This window comes from Protomyctophum bolini (genome assembly GCF_963924005.1).
Source record: "Protomyctophum bolini genome assembly, chromosome: 11".
In the NCBI taxonomy this organism is placed as follows: domain Eukaryota; kingdom Metazoa; phylum Chordata; class Actinopteri; order Myctophiformes; family Myctophidae; genus Protomyctophum; species Protomyctophum bolini.
This window is the reverse complement of record NC_137872.1, coordinates 17,804,164-17,829,337: the sequence shown is the minus strand read 5'-3', so window position 1 is coordinate 17,829,337 and position 25,174 is coordinate 17,804,164. Positions and strand designations below refer to the sequence as shown.

The window sequence follows — 25,174 nt, the reverse complement described above, 5'->3', positions numbered from 1 at the left end:
CACATGACACTCCAGGCATGTTAGCCTACATTAAGTTCTATTTTTACATGGTGGTGGTGGGGGGGGTCCAGTGTCATGACTCCACGTGTCGTGCGCGTCTCTCCTCCTACACCATACAGAGGACCGCACGCACACGCCTCATGACAAACTGTCACATGCAGACCCCTTTTAAGTCAAATGACAGCAGTGTACATAAATAAATAAAGCGGGTGGTGGCCTTGCACTGAACCTTCGGGCGTTATTCTTTTCCCCCTAACAACATCTGGGATTGTTTTTGAAACTTGACATAATACGCGGGGTTGAATGATTTTAGAAATTGAAGAGCAGGCTGGTCAACATGTAGCCTAAAATTTCTTTATATCACAGAAGAGTGTAAAATGGAACCAAAAGGAAGGTATACAGGGCATGTAACTCTGAAGAGTGTCCATTTGGTTTCATTTGTGCACTGCACTCTTTCGGAGTATGGGGAAAGATTTCACACAAACCCCTGTAACAAAACACAACTCCCCAACTTGTTGTGGGGCTTTCCTGAGAAACGGGCCAGCTCATAACATGGCATCCTAAGTAGCCAATTATTGTGGGCTGTGGTGGCATCACACCACCATCCTGGGTCCTGTTGTCTGGTCCCAAGACAGACAGACAGCCTCTTATTATTGTCCCCTCGATGCAGCACATTCCTCAGCCATGTTAGTTGGATCATCTGCTGCATGTGCCTGAATAATTCATTGGTAGATCCTCACCTGGGTTAGACACGCTTTATGCCTGCCACATGGGGCGGGGGGAGGGAGAGAGAGAGAGGTACACACAGCCCCAAGTCCTACTACATCTGACAGGCACAGATTCGAGAGCAGGCTCAACCAGGCAGCCACGTTTGACCTTGTTGAGGGAGTATCTGCTGCTGTCAGCAAACTATGACCCCGTGGCATATATCGACCAACATAAATAATAGCGGTTCAATTCCCATGCACCCTTTCCTTCCCCTCCTTCCCCTCCTCCTCGCCCCCCATATGCAGCCCAATGTCTATCTACCGCATTGATGCACCAGGGGGCCACTCGCTGCTGGCTGGTCGCTCTAGCTAGCCTACCACCAGCAGCCAGCCTCCATCAAGGCAAGGCAAAACAAAAACAAACAAAAAAACCTGTCGTGAAATCAACTTGTACTATACACAAGCTAGCCATTATCTCCCGGGGGCTGAACGACCGACGGACGACAAGTGTCGGGTTTTTAGAGCTCAATAAAAATCTGGCGATCTTTGTGTTATTGTAGTGGTACAATTCCGATGGCACCGATTCCTTATGGATCATATCACAAGAAGAATGTGCGGTAAAAATAGAATGATAATAACACTGCATTAGACATGGACGGGAGAGGTATTGTGTGTGTTTAATTGGCTGCCTTTGGTTTGTGCCGCCTTTGTTATGGAAAGCATTTAAACAGAATAATTATTATGCACAACTCGCCCACGACCAGGCGGGGGGAGGATGGGAGGGGGTGGGCTTCCTGCAGAGCAGAGAGGGTCTCTCCCTCTCTTCTTTGCAGTGCGTCAACAATCAACATTGTAACCGCTTTTGTGAATGAAGCAAAGCAACACTGTATCATCACGGCAAACGCCTTAATACCGATAGCATATCGCTGCAAAAGGCACACACGCACGGGGGCTCCACCTTTCAGCTGTACGTATACGGCGAGTTGTGGTTGTCGCTCGCCGATCAGACCCAATCTACAAGCCTACAACGGGTGTATTTCGGGTCTGATCGGCGAATGGACATCAACCTTGCACAATCATAATACAACGGAGCCGCATACTAGCCCCCATCTATCCCTGTCACCACAGCACCACCATCACGGTGTTGCATTCAACGCGACAACGCGAGGAAAAATGGGCTCGCGATCACCGCTTGCCTTTGCGATCACAAGAGTCAGAGATGAGAGATCTATTATTATCATCGTTGCAATTATATAAAAAACATTAATAATATGGATGTGGTGATCTAGTCTGTCTGTCGGGCCGATGCAGGCACGCAGACACAGAGATCACCGGGGTAGTAGTAGGAATATCATTACCTGATATCAGTCAGTCGCATAGGGTCTGTCTGGCTGTGTGTGTATGGGGGTATAGCCTCCCGTTGTAGCAGCCGCTGCCTGCCGCCCCCCCACACCCACACCCCCGGGGTCCGATCCGCCTTCTTCACTTCACTTCTTTAAGCACAACTTTAGCCTGTGCTAACCTGCTAGCGTTGCAGTTCTCTCTCTGTGTCTCTGTCTCTCCCGTGTCATAAAGCACAAGACAAGAAAAGATATCCTTTCCGTGCGACGGGGGCGGACGGCCACGCCAGATCACAGCCCGCGGTAGCCGCTCATCTCTCGAGCTTGATATGGTCCTCCTTCCGACAATATCCTCCGGATCGCCATGCGTCCACGTTTATAAGTGGGGAAAGAAGTGTGGAGTTGAGGGGAAAGTTTTTTTTTAGCCCGTTTTTTATTTCGCCGTTGACAGTTCCAACACAACACTGACCCCGTGACGCCGTGCCGACAAGCCCGACACCACGTCCTCGCCCCTCCCCCTCGCAGCCGCACAGCACCGCGCCACGCCTCCTTTCTGCTGTAAGCCACGCCCCCCAGGAACAAAGGCCACAATGTTGCAGCATTATTGATAATAATGACTGTCACACATACACATGCGCCACACGACTGCTGCTGTGATAAGATCACACAGCGACAGATTATTTTATTACATGTTGTTGCCTTATTACTTTTTTCCTTCAAAGGTCACAATATTCCAGCATTATTATTATTAATAACCACCATCATCATCATCTCACACACACACACACACACACACACACACACACACACACACAATAGGTTACATTATATGTTCCAACCAGATATAACTGCTGCACATGCTTAACACACAGAGGGAAAAGAAAAAATATATATATAGCACATTGATGACATACTATTACTTGACACTACTTAAGACAGGATGTTTGTTTTGAATTTTTTAAGCCACCTAGGGATAAATGAATCAACGCCTTCTCCAGATAGACAGACTGCCCATAGTAGCTGAGACAGATTTAGCCAGCTTTTTTGCATTTGTCTTTTGCAAATTGCAATCCACCCAATTGCAGACCCCTGAGCACAAGTTTATGGACATGGCCCAGACTTCCAAATACAAGGACAATAAGTTGACAGTTATATCCCAAGGCCATAATACGTTCCACCAGAAGCTGATATTTCATAAGTTTGGATGTAAAACAAGTGTCCATATACAAATCAAATAGGCAGCCTATATTTCAAATATAGTGACAGTTTTTCTAATTTCATTAATGAACACAATATCTGCGGTATGGAATATTTCATAGTGAATTGACATGCGTGTCATTTCGTTTTGATCAAACCAGTCTATTTTTACAGTGCTGTGTTTATACATGCTTGTTGTCCTGTCTTGTACTCCTCTGATCTTGTCTGAGTCTGAGACCAGGTCCACCAGACGGTCATGTCTGGCAATTTACAGTCCTTTATAGTGGCTGCAACCACACACACACACACACACACACACACACACACACACACACACACACACACACACACACACACACACACACACACACACACACACACACACACACACACACACACACACACACACACACACACACACACACACACACACACACACACACACACACACACACACACACACGCCTTTCAGCAGCAACGTTCACTTATCCCTTAGAACAGATGATCCCCTCGTTTGTTATTCCACTCTGTACATATGGGAAATATTTTTTGAATAGTTCAACTAGCCGATCTACATTGGCACGTTGTGAGCTTGTAACTATGGAATTCGTGGCACTGTTCAGCTCCAACAAAGTGGAGCTGAACAGTGCTCCAACAACTGAACAGCTCCAACAAAGTGGAGCTGAACAGTGCTCCAACAACTGAACAGCTCCAACAAAGTGGAGCTGAACAGTGCTCCAACAACAGAACAGCTCCAACAAAGTGGAGCTGAACAGTGCTCCAACAACTGAACAGCTCCAACAAAGTGGAGCTGAACAGTGCTCCAACAACTGAACAGCTCCAACAAAGTGGAGCTGCCACAGTCATAGGCTTGATCACAGACAATGATGAATCAGCCTACAGGAGAGAAGTGGATAAACTGGCACAATGGTGCCAGGAGAACAAACTGGCTCTCAACGTTGACAAAACAAAAGAGCTGATCTTCGACTACAGGAGGCCGCCCAGAGACCACTCTCCCATCCAGATTGGGGGTGCTGCAGTGGAAAGGGTCAGAGAGTTCAAATTCCTGGGGGTGCACATCACTGAGGATCTCACCTGGGCAGTACAGACAGAGCGGGTGGTGAAAAAAGCACAGCAACGCCTCTACTTCCTGAGGAGTCTTAAGAAAGCTGACATGGGCCCCAAAGTCCTAAAAGTTTTCTACATAACAGAGGCACCACAGAGAGCATCCTGACTGGCTGCTTCACTGCCTGGTACTGCCTGGTACAGTCATTAAGACATTAAAATCCCTTGACTTCTTCAAAACTGCTCTCAAAGGGCACCTACGGACGGCTGCAATTCGAAACTGGCATGGTAAAATCTGAATCCCCCCACCGCCTACCCCTTTTCCCCCTCACTGTATACGTTTCTTTTCCATTTTTACCTCCTTTATGATGAATTCCTGTTCTGTTCTTTGACTATATAGAATTGTCTATTTGTACATCTCTAAATGTTTTGATGAATTGAACAAGGTGGACCCTCTTGTAAACAAGTATAATGCTTAATTGGGTCATCCACTCACAGTTAACAGTCTTTGTATTGAGTTTGTGCTTGAAATGTACTGTAATTCTGCAAACTGTTGATAAATATTTCAATCAATCAATCAAAAAAATGGCAGCTGCACCGACCTCAACCGCAAAGCATTGCAGAGGGTTATGCGGACAGCCGAACGCATCAGCGGATGTGAACTCCCCTGTATGGCGAACGCTGTGTCAGCAAAGCTTGTGGAATTATGAAGGACCCAAACCATCCCAACCGCAGGCTGTTGAAAGATGCTGCCACATGGAAAACATTTTGGCAGTAGTCTCAAATCATGATCATTTCTTCACCTTTCTAAACTAAATTTGCTGTATATATGGAACATAGCCTCAATTGCTCCTTCTTAAACTAAATTGTGTTGTACATAACCTACCGTGAAGCTGTTCACAAAAAGTTTACCTAACTATTGCTACAGGGAAAACATGCACATTGTTATGTTGTATACTGTTATATTATTTTTTACACTTATATTAAGTTTCTTGCACTCTTTCTTGTTTGCTGTGCTTTTGTTGTTTTGAATGTTATGCTATCTATGCTGCTGCATTGTCTGTAAAGAAGCCAAAACAAAAATAAGTTTTACATCTTGTGTACCTGTACACAAGATGTAACAATAAAGTACAACCTTGAACCTTGAACCTTGATCTAGCATTTCCCGTCAGTGTGTGTGTTGGTTGGTTGGTCACCCCAGGCAAGCCCCCATAGGCCTATATGGTGCCCAGGTCATTGTGACATTACGTGACATCAGCCCACATGGTGCCCAGGTCATCGTGACATCACATGACATCAAATTAAATGCGACCTGCTGTCGCAGTTAAGCCCATATAGGGAGATCCCTGATGCCATGAATATTGGCCAGCAACTCTATATCTGACCTCAAACCCTTAGATCTCCAAAAATGTTTTTTCAAAATAGTAAAAAAGGCAAAGTAGTTTAGGGATAAGGGAATTATCATGGACGAAAATAGAGTATTTTGTGTGTGTGTGTGTGTGTGTGTGTGTGTGTGTATATTTTCATGCGTCTGTCTGTCTGTCTGTCTATCTGCCTGCCTTACAGTGGCCAACAACAGGGAGCACACACAGAGGCATGCATGCATCGACAGTGATTTGATGTGCATGTATAAAGCACTTCAGTATAGATAGGACTTTAATCTCTTCAGCGGGGAGTGTTTTTTAGGTTCTTTGTCACGGTTGTGGACAGACCAATCTGTGTATAGCCCCCCGACACCCCCCCCTGCTCTGTCATCCTCTGTGAGTCATCCAATGCAGTCCGTCTGGTTGTTCCACCACCGTCACACCAAAGAATATTCACACACTCCCACGCTGATCCATAGCTTACACTCTGAAATCCGAGAGTCTTCGTTTAAGAGTCTTCGTTTGTGACAAATGGAACCAAATGGACCCGTGAGGGTCTCAGAATTGTACTCTCAGAATTGCAGATAGATAGGTTTAACATTGAGGATTAAATAGCGCACTCGAGAAAGAGGAAAAACGAAGGTTCTGCTTTTCCCCTGAGGTCATGTGCTCTGATTTAGAGACGCTTGTTGTGCGACAGTGCGAGTTGCACCAAAAACAGCTTAAAGGAAACCTTTGAACCAGGCATAATACATTCTTTGAGTTTATACATATGTAATAGTTTGGCAGTTCTCAACCTGCGGTCCATCCAGCGGTCCTTGGTGTGCTCACAGAGGTCCCAGAGGTAAGAATCGTATCAAATGGGAGCCTGTGGCCTTTATTTATTGATACATAATGTACACACAAGTCAAATAGTTTTGTTCTGGTTCAGACATTGTAACAGCTTTAAGTAGTTCACCCAAAGACTCAAGTTAACTATAGTGTACTCAAAAAGTAAAATTATTGACTTAGGAAAGCAACAAAAACAAAGCAATCTCCAGGAATTCAAGGCTTTCAAGAGGTGTGTAATATATATATATTTTTTTTTAAGTCATTTTTTTTCTTACTTAGAGCTTAACAAGAATGTTACAAGTCATCTCATCTTAAAGAAACATTTAAAAAATGTTAGGGCATAAAACCCAAAGTTGTTAAACCTTTTATTATTCTCATTCTGATTTGTTATTTATAGAAAATAAATATGACTTATTGGGAAACAAGTGTTTTTCTTTACAAACCAAGATATTGGCCTAAATTATAATGAATATAGCCCTCAATGCTGAAAAAGGAGGTTTTTAAAAAATAGATTGAAAAAATGTAATCGAACATCGAAGCAAATCGTGAGCTTCAAATCGAAAATTGAATTGAATCGTGGACTAGGCGAATCGTGATAGCGAATCGAACATCGAATCGAATCGTGAGCTGCAAATCGAAAATTGAATTGAATCGTGGACTAGGCGAATCGTGACAGCCCTAATAATAATTATTATTATAAGGGTAATAATAATCAAAAAGGAATGATCAGGAATAGCAGCATGCATATCAAATCCGCAATACTTGAAGGTTGAGAATCACTGGAATGGACAGCTATTATAAGATATCAATATTATTGATTGATGCCTTTATAGAGTCATTCTATTCTAACGGAGGAAAGGAGAGAGGACTGAGTGACAGAAAGAGAGATCACATCCTGTATTGAGTGAAACAGTACCAGCATGCAGGCCAGATATAAAAACCTCCTTAAATGTCATACAGCAGTGGTTTTCAACCAGTGGTCCAGGGACCACCAGTGGTCCTTGAGGGGTTCCAGGTGGTGGAGAGTTGGCAACTCCTGAGAGTGTAAATCCATTTGGTTCCTAATGGTACCACATCAATACAGCATATCCTTAAGTTTAGTGTCTGAGAGGCTAAATCTCATCAAATGGTGGCTCAAATGCTGAATAAATAATGGACCTTGATATGAAAATGGTTGAAAATCACTCTCATACGGAAACATATTAATTGTTGAGCTACTTTATTTGTAGTTCTTGGTGTTTAACTCTTTAAAACCAGGTAAGCATCAGTGTTCATTACATATTTGAGCTATACTTAGTTATACATTATGGAGAACTCTTATGATTTAGAACAATGGTTCACAATAGTTCTCAAAAATAGCAGATGTACAAGCTTATATCTCAGCATCTGCTATTTTTTAATGCTTTGTCCCTAGCATAAAATATTTCCAGATGCATCCGCCGACAAATACATCATTTTGCGGGTCCTTGGCATATGAAAAAAGTTTGAGAACCACTGATTTAGAAGCCAAAATAAAATATGCCTCAGGTGCTAATCAAGTTAATAATACATCCTAAAATATTATATTTTATTTAACTAATTCAAATCTTCAAAGGTATCAAACAAAATAAAAAGTGAATATTACATTTGTCTCCAAAATGCTATTCTATTGGAATAGATGAATAACATTGAGTGCTCATACAAGTACCTCAAAATAGTACGAAGTACAGTATTTGAGTAAATGTACTTTATTGCTTTCCACCACTGCAAGTCTGACTGAGAATGCACATTAAAATCCTGTGTTAAAGGGGCACTTAACCCCAATCCTATTATATTTATTGCTGTGGTGCCACTCTAGCTCATGCAGTCTCTTCAGCAGGCCTATCTGCAGAGTGCTTTTAGTGTCATAGAATCCCAGCTGCTTAGCTTGAAACCTGTGCTGAGTGCTCCAGAAAGACAGTGCAGCTTCTCCTCCTGGCATTGTAACCTGGCCTTGTAGCCAAATTGAAGCACGTCTCACAGTTTTCTGAAAAAACTATGTTACTATCATTGCTGTCGTCAATTGCTTTAGTCAATTAATGCCTTACTTGATCATACTACTGTACAGTGTCACACAAAAGTATCAACAGTCGATCTAAAGGCTGGAGTGGAAACGCAGTGTGAAGCAACACGGTTTGAACTTTACCGGTTTTAAAGCGTTAACATTTGGATGTCACATTGAAAATGTTGTCAAGCTCAAGCTGGTGTTTTATTTTAAGAAATAATTGTCCTTTGTTGCCAAGAAAAAAAAAGATTGAAGCAACTTCCTTCCTTCCCTTATTGGATTATGGTGACCTGGTTTATATATGCATGGCACGCCAGTGCCAAATGTTTGCTCTGGTTCAATCCGAGAACCCATCCGCAAAAAATAAAGGAAAAACAGCGACTAGGTCTGGTTAGATACGGTGTACCACAGCAGCCTAACATTTGTCACAGGTTGCACATTTCTCACTCACCATATTGCACTGTGTGCCAGGATTAGGCTGGCCTGATATTGTAGTCTTGTAGACTACAACGTCACTCACTGCTACTGCTACAGTATTCATTCATTTAAAAATCCATCCTTTGTTTGCCTCCCGCCTTGTGGCTATATTTCAAACAGAACCAGTAACTACTGTTAAGTTCAAGCAACTCTGGCACTTACTCACTGTCCCTATAGCTTGAATTGAACTTGGCAAACGAGCACTTCAAGTGCACTGGCCTTGCAGCTTGGAATAACTAAGCAGACGGATCTGAAGCTTAAGGAACTGATCTCGTTTAGGTCTTTTAAATGTTTACTGACTGAGTTGTTGGCAGACTCCATCGGACAGTGCGCCTGCTTCCCTAGCATATTCAGTGCTATTACTTTCTAGCCTTAAAGCTTTGTTGCAAATCATTTTAAATGTTCATTTTTTATTCTGCTCCAGGGCTCCATCGTTAAAGAGATCTTGTATCTTAGTGAGACTCAGCTGTATAAATAAAGGTCAAATAAATAAATAAAATATAATTCTGTTTTAATGAAGTTAGGCACGAGAAAAAAAGAAAAGAAAAACATGATTTGGGAGTGTTTTCTTTCTGTGTGTCCGGACTGACTGGAACTATAGGAAACAAACTGTAGTCCATTGTAGTCCAGGAAGAGCTGAGATTCAAGTCTGCAATGTCACAGATTTGGATATCACATAAAAATAAAAATAAAAACTGTAACCAAAATGGACCCTTATGGGTGAGTTAAATAAACAACAGTATTTAAAATGTACAGTGTGGGCGCAGAGGGCGAGACAGATGGAGAGAGAGGAGAGAGTGTCAGTTGACAGTACCAGCACTAATCCTATCATGGTGAGCCTCAGAGATTAACCAAACATCACTGGCTAATTACGGCTGAACACATGCCAATCACAAGAGCAGTATCGTAAAAACAGCACACACAGATGAAAGCCGTATAGGCTGTGTCCATGCATCTGTCTGTGTCCATGCATCCGTCTGTGTCCATGCATCTGTCTGTGTCCATGCATCTGTCTATGTCTATGCATCTGTCTGTGTCCATGCATCTGTCTGTGTCCATGCATCTGTCTGTGTCCATGCATCTGTCTTTGTCCATGCATCTGTCTGTGTCCATGCATCTGTCTGTGTCCATGCATCTGTCTTTGTCCATGCATCTGTCTGTGTCCATGCATCTGTCTGTGTCCATGCATCTGTCTGTGTCTATGCATCTGGGGCTAATCTCACAAACCGCTGCAGCACAACATTCATTGTGCATGCTGCCAATATAGGCCATAAGGACATAAGCCCCCAAATCATTCTTTTCAAATACTTATTCAAAACTTTAATTTGATACTGGGAGTCAATGGGCTTAACTTATTTCCCACACGTCATATTGTAGTCCTGATGTCATAGATAGACTGACCACATGAAGATCCACAGGGAAGCCACGGCACAATTATTGCATGTTATGACAATAAAATCAGCAATTTTGTTAGGATGGAAAAGTGGAGAGTCAGAAAAGCTATAGGCGAAGCACAGACAGGGAGGTTATGACAGGAATGTTGTGATTACATGGTCTATATGCTTTAACTGTCCCATGTGTGCCTCATATGTTATTCATAATTTCCTGTGGAATGTTATGTCATTCCATTAGAAATCCGTCATTTCATTCAGTGGTTCTCAAAGTGGGGTCAGGGGACACCTGGGGGTCCTGGGGGGGGGGGGGGGGGGAGTTCAGAGGTTCCCCAGAAAAATGAGTATTTCATCAGATACAAGTTAGTTAGTCCAATGAGAGAATGTATAGATTTCACTTTCCATGTCCAAGTCCTTAACGGTGTACGAATGAAGTTATGGTGACCCTTGAAATTCTTTGAGAACCACTGGTTGAAATTGTATAGCAGTTATGACATGCAGCTCTGACAGTGAGATAAACTGGTTCCAGAAACAGCCCCAAATGTGATGGAACAAATTCCGGTTCTTCAATGTTGGATCCATGCATGGTTCTTCCATTTCCCTATCTACAGTACAGACAATTATAGGATTCCGTATATGAATCTAATCTAACAACAAAATCTTTTCAGGTGGGGTCCACAGCCTAATCCGTATCAATTTGGGGGTCCTTGACATGAAAATGTCTGAGAAGTGAACCATCGATTTAATTCAATTCAATCCCCAGACAATACTAGCTATTTCATTCATGGTAACGTAGTCTTCATACCACACTGCTGCTGATTAGCACAACAATGAATTGTGTGTACTATTAATACATTATGAATGCCATCTGATGCAAGCATGTCACTTAAAGCTGCAGTTCACTGCGAATACCAAAAGCATCAAAGCATGTTTATCTTCTCACCTACAGTAGAGTGCTCACTGCTATACTGTACACATCCATCTAAAATAACCATACATCCCTCAGCTGTCTATTAGGCTAATCCGAATTCCCAGAACAGGCCAGACAAAGACAAATCTGTAGTGCGACTGTGTCACCTCGTGCGATCTAGTATAAATGGAAGCTTACTTACCAAATTTTCCTTCAGGCAAGTGGGCCATCACAGTTAGCAGACACGTATTATTGCGTATAGGCCTACAGTATTTTGGCCTCCTGATGTCATAGACTAACTAGCCTCTACTACAGTGGTTCTCAAACTGTCTTGGCTCAGAGCACCTCTCTAAATAATGTTTTCATCCACGGCACCCCTGAATTACGTTACATTTATGTCATATTATGATACGTAAATATGTAAATATTTCCCCCTATACAATATGTCATGAGGAAAACTTGAGAGAATATCTGTTTCCATTATGACAAATTGAAAATAACTTTATACTTTTAACATTTAATCATGCACTTGAACCCCAGTGTACCTATTCTGGGGGGAACATTCGCCAAATATATGATTCTATATAAGCAATGTGTCACATTATGACACGTTGTGAGCTTGTAGCTCAGCTATATTTGGTGTAGATTGAAATAGAACCCACAGTGCAAGTAACAAGTCTAAGAAGTGGTTAAACTAAAGTGATATTACATTCCAATTATTCTGTGGCACCCCAGCACTTGCATCACAGCACCCTAAGGTGGCACGACGGCACCCACTTTGAAAAACCCTGCTCTACTATGATAATGTTTACTCCAAACGTGTTTACGTGCAAACTTGTTCCAAATGTCTGACGTCACAGACTGGTCTCCAACTACCATTGATAAATGGGTACTGAGTAACTAAGTACTCTGATAACGGGTACAACGGGTATTGTGGGCATGCGTTCCCAAAGGGCATCGCCCTAGAAATATATGTTCGCTGTCGGGCAGAAACCTCTTATCTCCATATTCTTTTCAAAATGTGTTTGTGGCTTTCACCTTTATTTTATATTTTTTATAGAGGGATAGACAGTAAGTACTAAGTAGGCTGACAGGAAATGGGGAGAGAGATGGGGGAGTGACATGCAGTAAAGGCCGATCGGGAGTCGAACCCGCGGCGCACTGCCAGACTGGGCTACCAGCCAGGGTGCCTGGACCGCTGAGTCACGGCAGAGGCCGTAATCTCCATATTCTAACTTTTTTTGTTTTTGTTTTTAAGATATTTTTGGGGCTTTTTCTGCCTTTAGAGACAGTAGACTGACAGGAAATGGGGAAATTAGCTGTAGATGGGGAGTGACACTCAGCTCAGACCCATATTCAACAATATGCAATCAATTCATAAACATGACATGCAGATTGCATCCTACTCTGGCCTTTGTATACTGGTGAGTACATGTCCTGCAGTCCTTCCCACTCAGTCTGATTGAAGTGCCTGTCTAAGGGAGAAGTGATCATTTCCTCTCTTTTAGGCCTGCTGAAAAGTAGCTTTTCAGGGCTGTTTTAAAGGATGCCAGTGATCTGCTTTTTTAAATTATTTTTTTAGGGAAGAGGTCAGGGCATTCCACGCTTGGGTGGCAGTGCTGTAGAAGGAGAATTTACCCATGTTTGTTTTAAAAGTGGGTGGTACCAGTTGTTGTTCTCGCTCCCTCTACTATTGTGGCTGTGTGTGTCGCTCACTTTTTTTTAGGTTTCCACCCGACAGAGAAGATATACGGTATATTACTCACTGACATGCAAATAAATTACCCTGCCCTGGAGCATGAGGACCTTTAGGTCAAATAAAGTGTCACATATGGACAGTTCATGAAGATCAGGGGGTCTTTGGTTTAGTCTCGTTTACTGCCCCCTACTGGTTCTTCTTAGATCAAGTCTGTGAGTGGCTTGCTTTGTTTTCTCTCCCTGGGGGACATTAGCTGGAAGTCTGGACAGGAGAGAGACAAGAAACACAACTTTGTGTGTAAAATCAGGCAGTATTTCAGGTCTACAGATGTGCCATTTGAGAACTTCACACGTAATGCCATTGGCAAGACAGTGGATTGTCAGTAAGTGGAACATTGTCAGTGAGAGAAAGGAGGGCATTTGCAAAGGTGTTGTTATGTAAATGCTATTCAGATTTATCTTTTTTTAGAATGGAAAGAAGTGTCAAAAAGTGACACAAAAGAGAAGAATTAGCAAGGCTAAACAGTGAAAAGAATATACATTCTCACAGGGAAGAACACCTACCGGTCGAAAAGTATAGTACTCTTGCTGACCGAAGCTCATGAGCGCGATATCTCCCCTGGCCAAGCGAGGACGAGGACGCCCTGAAGAGAGGCGGAAGTTTGGTCTCCTGTCTGGAAGTCCAGGGTTTGAATCCTATGGTTCGAATCCAGGTACGTAAGACCAGTGGTGGAAAGTAACTAATTAAGTAAGTAAGTACATTTACTTTAGTAGTTTAGTACAATATTGAGATATTTGTACATTCTTCAGTATACTACTTCTACTCCACTAAATCTCGCATCCACATATTATACTTTTACTTCACTAAATATATTTGAAATTTTGAGTCACTATACTATATGTAGTTTTTGATTATCATTACAAAACAGCCTACAGTAACCACTTCAGCCCTGTATACATTTCAGCCATTTGAAAATAGTCGATCTACAAGCTCACAATGCGACGCAATTTGTGAGCTTATAGATCTGCTATTTTCAAAAGATTTGTATAGCCTACATTTGAAAAGGGAGATTCTGCATAATGAGTAATAGGTAATATATATAATAATACTTTTGGTATTATAAGTACATTTTGATACCAATATTTTTGTACTTTTACTCAAGTACATTTTGATTACTGGTCCTTTACTTGTAGTATTTCTAGTGTAGTATTGATACTTTTACATACAAAATGTGAGTACTTTTTCTCCACTACTGGGTAGGACGGACAAACGGTTACATGACAGATCTCCGCACTTATTCAAAAGCGGGCGGAAGCAAAAGTCAAGACAGAGCCTGCAGTCCGGACATGCAGGAAATGTCAGCATAGCTATGGCCTCGGGTCAGGCACATTTAGAGCTCTGATTGGATTTTTTTTGCTCCCCCACAGATAACCTACTACACTACAGGATACACACAGCCTGGGCAAATGGACCGTCGGTGGGGGGGATACAAAAGGCCCGCCAGCCACAACAGATGATTAAATTATCTGGATTGCACCCATACAATAACAGAGAAACAGAGGCTTGAGGGGGTTTTGATGGGGTGGGGGGAGGTGGTGGCTGGTGGGTGGTGGGATTTCTGCTGAAAACCGTTTGAATATAGCTGCTATGGGGGGAAACTGTAACATTAAGGTGCAAAACAACATATTCTGTCCTGAGGAAGGTACATGGCTTAATCTAGAGAACTACAGTCAAACCCTGTAGTGTTATAGCTGCAGTGTTTGCAAGTTATTCTGGTGCATTTTCTATGCCATTATTTGACAGAAATAGAAGGAAATGCAGAGGCTTTCAACAAGCAGTTTGGGACTCGCTGATCAGGATGTAATTTGCTAAATGTTCCACTTGTGGGAAACCCCGGTTTCCCACGTGTGGGAGACGAAACTTCTATACCAAAACAGCTAGTATCCCAGCCAGCATCCCAGCCAGCCAGTGCAGATACAGTAGGCTACAATGAGTAAGGGTCTACTACAACCAAACAATATGGTCTACATTTGTCATTGGAAGAATAGGGAGATCACATCCAACCATTGCAGATGAGATGTACTACTTATATTAGATTAACATTTCTACCATACAGATGTGTTAAAATAAAAATAATTGTATTCAGTGTCATTTTAGATTCTAGCTGTATTCTAACTGTATTATAAAGCAACAAGCTGAGGATTTAGAACAGTGGTTTCTCTTTGAATCAAATAGTAATCTCAGCAAGGTCGACGGCTTCTCAGTTAAAGTGTTTGACAATATTATCACACGAAACGATGAAATTAGTGTACAGGATCTCCTCTCTGGTAAAAAAAAACACAGTGAAGACCCTAACAGGAGCCCTCATACAAGGTTTCTTCGACTATGCATGCACCTCATGGTAACACAGCATTTCAAAGGCCCTTAAAACAAGGCTCCAGACTTCCCAAAACAAACTGGTCAGGTTACTTGGCCTTTATACTCCTAGAACCCACCTCACTCATGCCCATTTTGATAGTCTGGAATGGCTTAGTGTTGACGACAGAGTACAGCAACTTGCAATGGGCTTAAGTCTACAAAATCTGCCAAACCACCAAGATACCCATGTACCTCAAAATAATGTCAACAAAGTCCACAATCACAACACAAGGGAGTTCAACAAATCACGTGCAACCTAGATTCGGCTCAAACAAGGGATGAAATTTATTTCGCTCCTATGCCACTAAAATGTGGAATGCCCTACCAACAGCAATTAAGAAATGTGAATCCCTAGACTCCTTCAAAACTGCTCTCAAAGAGCACCTATATGGACGGCTGCAATTGGAAACTGGCCCCTTACTTTTTTTAACTGTATTTCCTTTATTTCACAGAAGTGTCTTTAAATGTTCTGAAATATAAAGTAAAGTTCTCACAACTGAGCTACAGATGATAAACTTAGGGTGAAACAACTGCTAAAATCAGGCTTAAATTTAAAAAAAAAGTCCAGTCAATACCCGTCCTCAAGATTTCTTTGGGAAACGTACTGGCTAACTTCAGAAGATTTGTAAGCGGTTGTTTCACCCCTATCTAAACATTTTACGTGCCTATCCTAAGTTTATCTTCTGTAGCTCGGACCTTTACTTTTTGGAAATTATACCGCGAAAAGGCTTTTCACCATTGCTTTTGGACGGCTCAACCCCCGTTCTACCGATGCAGGGATATCCTGACACGGAACCTCTTCTCGGAGCTAAAGCGTAGATATGAGGTTCCAATCGGAGCTATTGAACTGCAAGAGGATATATTATATATATATATAATATGAGAGACAAAAAAGGGACTCCTGCTAATAAATAAATTGATGCAGTAAGTTGTCCGTCTCTGTTCCCTGGAGTGTGCAGTCCCTTCCTTGGAAGGTTTTTCTCTTTTTGAGAGAGATATATATGGTATTTGGTAACAATGAACTAACGATGAGGATTTTGAAAACCCTCAATGCTGTCATTGTTTTGAAAAGGGACGTGGCAGCACATGCTTGGTAATCCCAGTGACATGCAGTACACAACAGCTTAGCAGTGAAATGCTAATATTGTGATGTAACTTGTTGAAATATCGTAAAACAAGCCAACCATGACGTTTGGTACGCTCTGGAAGCAAAGCCATAAGAGATTGTGTGTTAATCGTGGTTACAAAACAGGTTTGGTTAACTGCAGTAGTAGACTGAGTGAACACTGTATGTTAGCTATTATCCCTGAGGTCGTTTGATATCTAGGATGGTATGCAAGAAGTGTGATTCATACACACACACACACACACACACACACACACACACACACACACACACACACACACACACACACACACACACACACACACACACACACACACACACACACACACACACACACACACACACACACACACACACACACACACACACACACACACACACACACACACACACACACACACACACACACAGTCAGTTGTTCAGAATTGTGACTGCCGTCAGATTAAGGGAGGTCAGGGGTTTGTTACATGAAAAAGAACAATAGAATAAATTATAATACCCAAGTCATTTTTATATTGAAGTTATGAACAAAAGACCTATTCCCACCTATTTAAGTGTCCCGATTCAGCCCCTCAACCACATGAAGCCTTGAGTCTGTGTATGTCATAATCGGCAAACATTCTGCGAAAATAGGATCCACAAGCTCACAACAGCAGCTTATAGATTCACTATTGTTAGCGAAGAGATTTGGGGGAAAATTGGGGGAGGACCAAGTATAGACCCCTGGGTGATGCGAATGATATTAAAACCCATTTTGGGCGGGAACCCCTTTTGGTGTTTTAAACATTGTTATAATTTAGCTATTGAAAAATAGCGCTATGAGCTTGTAGGTCTGCTATTTTTGAAAAATCGTGAAAATGCGGCACAAATCTTTGAATATATATTCTTTCAGAAGACTTATATTTTTTATTTTTTTAAGTCAGGTCAAAATGGGTTAAGATTTACGTGGTTAAAACCGTGATTCATTCTCACATCCTCAACCCCAGTTCATCACCAAAACAAGTTTCACAGTGATGTGGTCTTTCTTTGTTTGTTGAGAATTCATTAAGCTGCCTCGAGGTCGCTGAGTAATGTGAACTTTGAAAAAGCTCACAACATCTAATTACCTCTGAGGGAGGCTAATGGCCTCTTTATTACAGGTACCCACCAATGAAAAACAACAACAAACAATCACTCAAACAGGTTAGTCAGGCGGGAAATTGCTGATTTGAATACATGATGGTTCAGTTGGTGATACAAGCATGGAATTAAGCACAGGTGACCTTCATATGATCCTAATTCATAATCAACCTCGGGCCACGCAGAATTCCAGCATTTTCTTCCAACACACGACATTAGCTTTAGGCGATTTTAACTTGCATAAGCTAAGAACGTAACAGAAACTATACATATAAACTACTATACTATACATATACTATAAAGTGCTATGACTAGATAAAATTCTAGTGCTGCCTACGTAACGTGCTATAAGTCTGTATAAAATGCTATCTAAGTCTACATAAAGTTCTATCTAAAGGGCTCGGTGCTACAGGCTACAAGTGCTACAGGCCATGATGTAGTCTGAAAAGACACAGTTTTCAGACTAGGCCTACGGCGGAAGATTGGGAGTGAGGCTGTAGTTCTGATTGTAATGGGAAGTGCATTCCATAGTTTTGATGACCGCCGACTTTGAAGAGTGGAATTCTCAATAATAAATCCCGATCCCGACTGACTTTGTTCATTCATGTCTATATTTTGAACATGTACTGTACGTCATGGGCTTATTATTATATGCTCTACCTACCACGGAGCTCCGGCGGTGTGTTTTACCGTTGTCAACAGCTAAATGTAGGAGTGGCATATCCTATCCTACTACCTATTTTCATTCTCCAGATGAGTGTTAATAATTAGTCTTGCAAGATGCTGTTTAGATCATTTTCCACAAATACATAGCATATAAAACGAAACACAACAGACAACAAATATATCTGGGTATTGAAAACCTCGAGGGATGTGACCGTGACTTCATTAGAACACACAAAAAAGTCGCTATACAGCCTCAGTAATGGACCAGTGAAATGAGGGTATTTTATGATGCCTCTCATAGGGATTGCATTGACAGCTGCAGTACACCGTTGAAACGGACCAGAAGTGGGGCCACTGTCTCCTTGGGGGCGTGAAATTTGTAGTCCCTGTGTGTCTCTATACCCATATATGGATTTATTAAATTGACGTTTTCAGGACTGAAACAATAGTGCCTGTTATCGCTGCTTGCTATATTTATTTAAAAACGTACAAACTTCAACTGGGATTTCATAGATTGTGTGTAGAACGTTTCACGCAAATTGCTCAAACATCCTGGCAGACAATCAGGTTTAAGAATTTTTCAAACTGCTCAAAATGGTGGAAGATCCTGGGAGTAGATTTGAACTGTTTTTCATATAATTGAAAATGGTGTGATCTAAAGGTCAGAGATCAAAAACACGAAAGTTGTTCGGCATGAGGACAACTGGTCAGTCCTTTATGCCAGTATAGCCATCAGGCTACATAACCAAAGCTCTCATACATTCTGCTCTGTTCTTGGATTAATGACCAAATGAATGACTCAGGATTAATGACGCCCTACGCTACTCTGGCACAGTCCCACATTTGCACTAACTGGGACATACACTAAATTAAAGTACCAGGACAGTGGCCGACGCCTAAGTGAGCCGCTGTAAATATTTTATTACTGATGGATGCTATATTGCTGCTCATGATTAGGGTTGGGACCCTGTAGGTTTTTAACGATTCCTGTACCTAACGATTCCCTCTTAACAATTTGTTAACGCGGTTCCCTTTAATGATTCCTAGCGTACAAATGGAATTCTGAGTGGATTCCGAGTTTACACATTTGTACACTGAGTTATGGTGGTCGTTGAAATTAAAAGGTTTTAGAAGCTCTGACGGTGTAATTAATCTGGTTCTGGAAACACTTCAAAATGTGATGGAACAGATTTCGGTTCCTCAATTTTGGATCCGATTCCAGATTCCCAGCCCTACTCGTGATATACACTGTTGCTAATGATTGACTGTACAGATAGGCTATAAACCACACACTGTGTATCCTGGCGGACACTGCACATCTATCATCTCCGAATCACGATCAATACTATGTACAGTGCATGTGTAAGAATTAATACTGTAGTGTACTGTACTGTAACGGGACCCAACGGGTCGTGTGTAAATATCTCCTAAATGCCTCCTAAATTTGTTCTCCTAGAATTTGTTATTATTTTTGTATTGTTTCAAAAGATTGAAAAGAAAATACAATACAGTAATCACATTTTTCAAAAGAACTTCATACATTGCAACGCTGTGAGCTTGTAGGTATTGGATTGGCTATTCGCACTTGCTTGGGTCCTGGCTGGGGAGACATATTTCTCGTTTGGGTCTCAAGCTAAAAAGGTTGAGAACCACTGCTTTATACGGCCTGCCAACAGACCTTCAACAGTATGGATATCCAACATACAGTAAAATAAATAAATTGTATTGTAGCCTAAAGTATACATGTTGTAAAAATTGCATGGTTGTACTTACTTACCCAATTTGTAGCATTTGTAGAAATATTAGACCTTAATTGTCAAATCATCATATTCTAATCATGTAAACTTTAGATTACTTAAGACTGCTTTAGAAATCTTCATTTCAGTAATTAATTGTTTGTTTGTCTTCCTTAGTGCCCACTCTTCCTATTCCTATTACCACAGAGGCTGGCTATTGGCACTTGGCAGCACAGCAGCTCACAAGTAATGACTGGATTCTTTCCAAAACAAATCCATTGATTTCAGTTTGTAGGCTACTCCTGTCATTCTGACCATGAGCACAAGGTGGCAGCAGAGACGTTGTCTTCAAGTGACATTACAGTCAGAAGGCCCCCAGTCAGTTTTTTTTATCTCCCACCTCCTCCCCTGTAGATGCATTTACTACTGTGCACAGGAGCCCCTGTGTTTAATAGACATTGGGATGGGGGGAAAAGGAACGGAAAAACTGAGTGATGGGGCGATATCAAGCCGCCACGTCCCATTGCAGCTGAGCTAGCATCTCCCCCGAGGTTAGAATTTTAATATTGAGTTTTATGCCACATTACGTAAGGCCTGGTGGTTATTAATGTAGAGCAGTTGGACTCAGATGGGTGGCATAGCAGCCCGCGCCAGGTCTCCCTGTCTGTGTGTGTACATGCTCTCGTCACACACGCGCGCGTAGGCGTTTGCACAGGGGTGGAGGGGAGAGAGATAGAGGGTGCCATAAATTTGCATGGTGTCACGCAGAGTCTCTATTCCATGCGACGCCCACGCGCGCTGCTTGCTGCTGCACACAACAACTCCAACTAAAGTATACTGAAACAGAAAACAAATAACGAATGCAGGGAGAAGAAAGTGTTAATCACCATATCATCCCAGCCAGCCAGCACCCAAGAAATAGGCTGCACCAGCAGCAGCCTGCACTGACAGGGGCATCCATATTCATAATTCATGTGCACTTTAGTTGTCATTTTGTACACTCTCAGTTACAGACCCCTCCAGGGTCCATTTGGCAAGTGGTGGAAGATGTTCTCAGATTTGTAGCAATTTATGTCACAATCATTATGTATAATGTTGCTGTCGGGTAGAAAACTCTTACTGTATCTCTATACCGTTTGTGTTTTTTGTCTTCATGAATGCCCAGATCTGCTACTGTTGCTATATGTTTTTCATTTGAATCCTGAACATGGCCAAGTAAGGTTTTGCACATGAGGTTTCTACTCAACAGAGATATTGGAAAAAGAAAATCTAAAAAATACCTGTATAATCTATTTCACTTGAGTTGCCTATGAGCATAAAAGTTTTCATACTCCACAGTATAAGGCTACAGCACCAAAGTACACATTCATCATATTACTGGACTAGCAGTGGTTTTCAACCCTTTTCATATACAAGGCCCATTATTTATTTGGCATTTGATTAGCCTCTCAGACCCAAGACTTTGTTTAGTATTAAAGAGGCACTATGTAACTTGTTTTAATGAATAAAATGTAATTTTGTCCAATCTGTATGGTAGAGTATGTTAATACAACATAACTTGTACATTGGGGTGATTCAGTGATTGTATCTGTTCTCCCTGCTATTCTATTGAGATCCTGTCAAAGGCCATATCTCATCTATCACAGGATCTGACACAAAGTTTGACCTGATGGTCAAGGTCAAGAAACCACGTCAGTATTAACTCAATGGTTAAAATATCAGGAAACAAATCTATCCAATTAACAAACCCATTCCCTTACCCTTTAATGACTCCGGCAGCATCCCAGCACCGGCTCACAAAACATCACAGCTGCCGAACTCTGAAAATCAAATTTAAATTGTAGTTAAAATACAGGCAGTCCCCATGCATATCAAGATAAATTATTAAAGCATCAACATTTATTTGAGGTTTTCTTACCACATACTACTGTACACCTTATGCCTCCAGGTCCCCAACAAACACTCAAATCAGGCTTCTGGACAAACATGAGGCCACTTTTTCTTCTTCTTCTTCTTCTTCTTCTTCTTCTCTCGGGTTTTATGGCAGTTGGCAAACCTAAATGGTGCATTACCGCCACCTTCTAAACTGAGTGTGGAACTTTCCACACAATAACATTTGATTAACACCCAGACCCAATGGTCTGAGCCGGTGCAAACCCTTCCCTCAGGGCAGGGATACTCAAATAGATTTACCTGTGGGCCACATTACAAAAATGGCAAGGGGCCAGGGGCCAGTAGATAAAATGACGACATTAATGATACTTGATAACTTCTCTCTTTCAATTGCTTTATTTTCGCAAAATGTATCAAAGTACAATGTGCATGCACACAATATGTAAATAAATAAATGTGTTACATTTTCTTGCATAAACACAAAGAGCTGTTTCCATAACTGCACAAATTATTGCACATAACATGAGTAGCTGTTATAATAACATAACATGAGTAGCTCTTTGCCTGCCTGCCTGCCTGTCTGTCTGTCTGTCCATGAGTAGTTATTTGTCTGTCTGTCAATGAGTAGCTGTCTTACTGTCTGCCTGTCTATGAGTAGCTGTCTGCCTGCCTGTCTATGAGTAGCTGTCTGTCTGCCTGCCTGCCTGTCCAATTGTCCATGAGTAGCTGTCTGTCTGCCTGTCTGAGTAGCTGTCTGCCTGCCTGCCTAATTGTCCATGAGTAGCTGTCTGTCTGCCTGTCTATGAGTAGCTGTCTGCCTGCCTGCCTAATTGTCCATGAGTAGCTGTCTGTCTGCCTGTCTATGAGTAGCTGTCTGCCTTCCTGTCTGTCCAATTGTCCATGAGTAGCTGTCTGTCTGTCTATGAGTAGCTGTCTGCCTGCCTGCCTGCCCCAACTCATATGAGTAGCTGTCTGTCTGTCTATGAGTAGCTGTCTGCCTTCCTGCCTGTCCAATTGTCCATGAGTAGCTGTCTGTCTGTCTATGAGTAGCTGTCTGCCTGCCTGCCTGCCTGTCCAATTGTCCATGAGTAGCTGTCTGTCTGCCTGTCTGAGTAGCTGTCTGCCTGCCTGCCTAATTGTCCATGAGTAGCTGTCTGTCTGCCTGTCTATGAGTAGCTGTCTGCCTGCCTGCCTAATTGTCCATGAGTAGCTGTCTGTCTGCCTGTCTATGAGTAGCTGTCTGCCTTCCTGTCTGTCCAATTGTCCATGAGTAGCTGTCTGTCTGTCTATGAGTAGCTGTCTGCCTGCCTGCCTGCCCCAACTCATATGAGTAGCTGTCTGTCTGTCTATGAGTAGCTGTCTGCCTTCCTGCCTGTCCAATTGTCCATGAGTAGCTGTCTGTCTGTCTATGAGTAGCTGTCTGCCTTCCTGCCTGTCCAATTGTCCATGAGTAGCTGTCTGCCTGCCTGTCCAATTCTCCATGAGTAGCTGTCTGTCTGCCTGTCTATGAGTAGCTGTCTGACTGCCTGCCTGTCCAATTCTCCATGAGTAGCTGTCTGTCTGTCTGCCTGTCTATGAGTAGCTGTCTGCCTGCCTGCCAGCCAGCAAGTTGGTTAACAGAAAATAAATTGTTATGGCTGAGTAAAATAAAATACAATAAACACAATTTGCCTGAAAATAGATTACCCAGCTATGACCTTTTTCATGAAAAAAAATGAGTAGTGATATGGCTGACTGAGTAAAATAAAACAATCTACCTGAAAATAGATAGCTATAAGTGAAGAGCAATTTCCGCAATTACCATTTCCGCAATTTCCATTTCCGCAATTTCCATTTCCGCAATTTCCTCAATTTCCATTTGCGCAATTTCCGCAATTTCCATTTCGACCATTTCCGCAATTTCCGCAATTACCATTTCCGCAATTTCCGCAATTTCCATTTCCGCATTTCCGCAATTTACATTTCCACCATTTCCGCAATTACAATTTCCGCAATTTCCATTTCCATTTCCAACTATTAATGGCAGCTGGGTTTCATCATTCAAATAAAATAGAATTCTGTCCGTTTAGCTATAAAATTATGTCAGGGAATAGGGATACACAGTATATGTCTTTCATTTGCATTGCATCCCCCCCCCCAAGCTTTTATTTTCGTTCGAGTAATAGTACAACTCTAATAGTATTATACTTATAATAATGTAATTAAAGATAACTTGATTCAGATTTATTTATTTTTATTTCATTTTCCAGATTTTTTTTTCTTCTTTTTTTTAGATTTTCATTGGTGGGCCAGTCATAATGGTCCCGCGGGCCTGATGTGGCCCGCGGGCCTGAGGTTGAGTATCACTGCCTCAGGGTATAATCAAGATCGTCTCCTGTTATGTCCTCAATGCCCAGGAATGTCCTGGCTGCATCCAGTACCATCTTTATCCTTTCTGATTGTCCAGCAGTTGATAACCATCGCGGTAAACGCAAGGAACTTCCACTTGTCCATCCAAATGTTTTGTCCATTTCCATTTGATTTTTCCTTCCTTTGGTGTTTTGCTGCCTCCTCCTGACAGTCCTCGGTTCTCCTCACCGCCTCCCCTTTTCTCTCTGATCCTCTTAACATTTGATTCCTTTTTCAACATGAGGCCTCAAACCTGGTCACCCCTTTTATGCACTACCCTTAAAGGGGCAGTGCTACATTTTGATCAACATTTCTCTCCTATGGTACCACATCAATACAGACAAAATATTATCCAACAATAACAACATATTTGTTGTTTAAGGTCTGCAAGGCTAAATCTCAGGCCCGCGGGCCTGAGGTTGAGTATCACTGCCTCAGGGTATAATCAAGATCGTCTCCTGTTATGTCCTCAATGCCCAGGAATGTCCTGGCTGCATCCAGTACCATCTTTATCCTTTCTGATTGTCCAGCAGTTGATAACCATCGCGGTAAACGCAAGGAACTTCCACTTGTCCATCCAAATGTTTTGTCCATTTCCATTTGATTTTTCCTTCCTTTGGTGTTTTGCTGCCTCCTCCTGACAGTCCTCGGTTCTCCTCACCGCCTCCCCTTTTCTCTCTGATCCTCTTAACATTTGATTCCTTTTTCAACATGAGGCCTCAAACCTGGTCACCCCTTTTATGCACTACCCTTAAAGGGGCAGTGCTACATTTTGATCAACATTTCTCTCCTATGGTACCACATCAATACAGACAAAATATTAT

General features: G+C 42.0%; 1 protein-coding gene across 1 annotated transcript in view; it reads right to left on the bottom strand.

The window, feature by feature from the left end:
* Positions 1-2,496, bottom strand: part of tlcd4b (TLC domain containing 4b) — a 30,806-nt gene extending 28,310 nt beyond the window's left edge. The window contains exon 1 of the mRNA XM_080774865.1: positions 2,066-2,496. The gene's annotated coding sequence lies outside the window, so the exon portion shown is untranslated. The remainder of the gene's footprint in view (positions 1-2,065) is intronic.
* Positions 2,497-25,174: the final 22,678 nt, after the last annotated feature.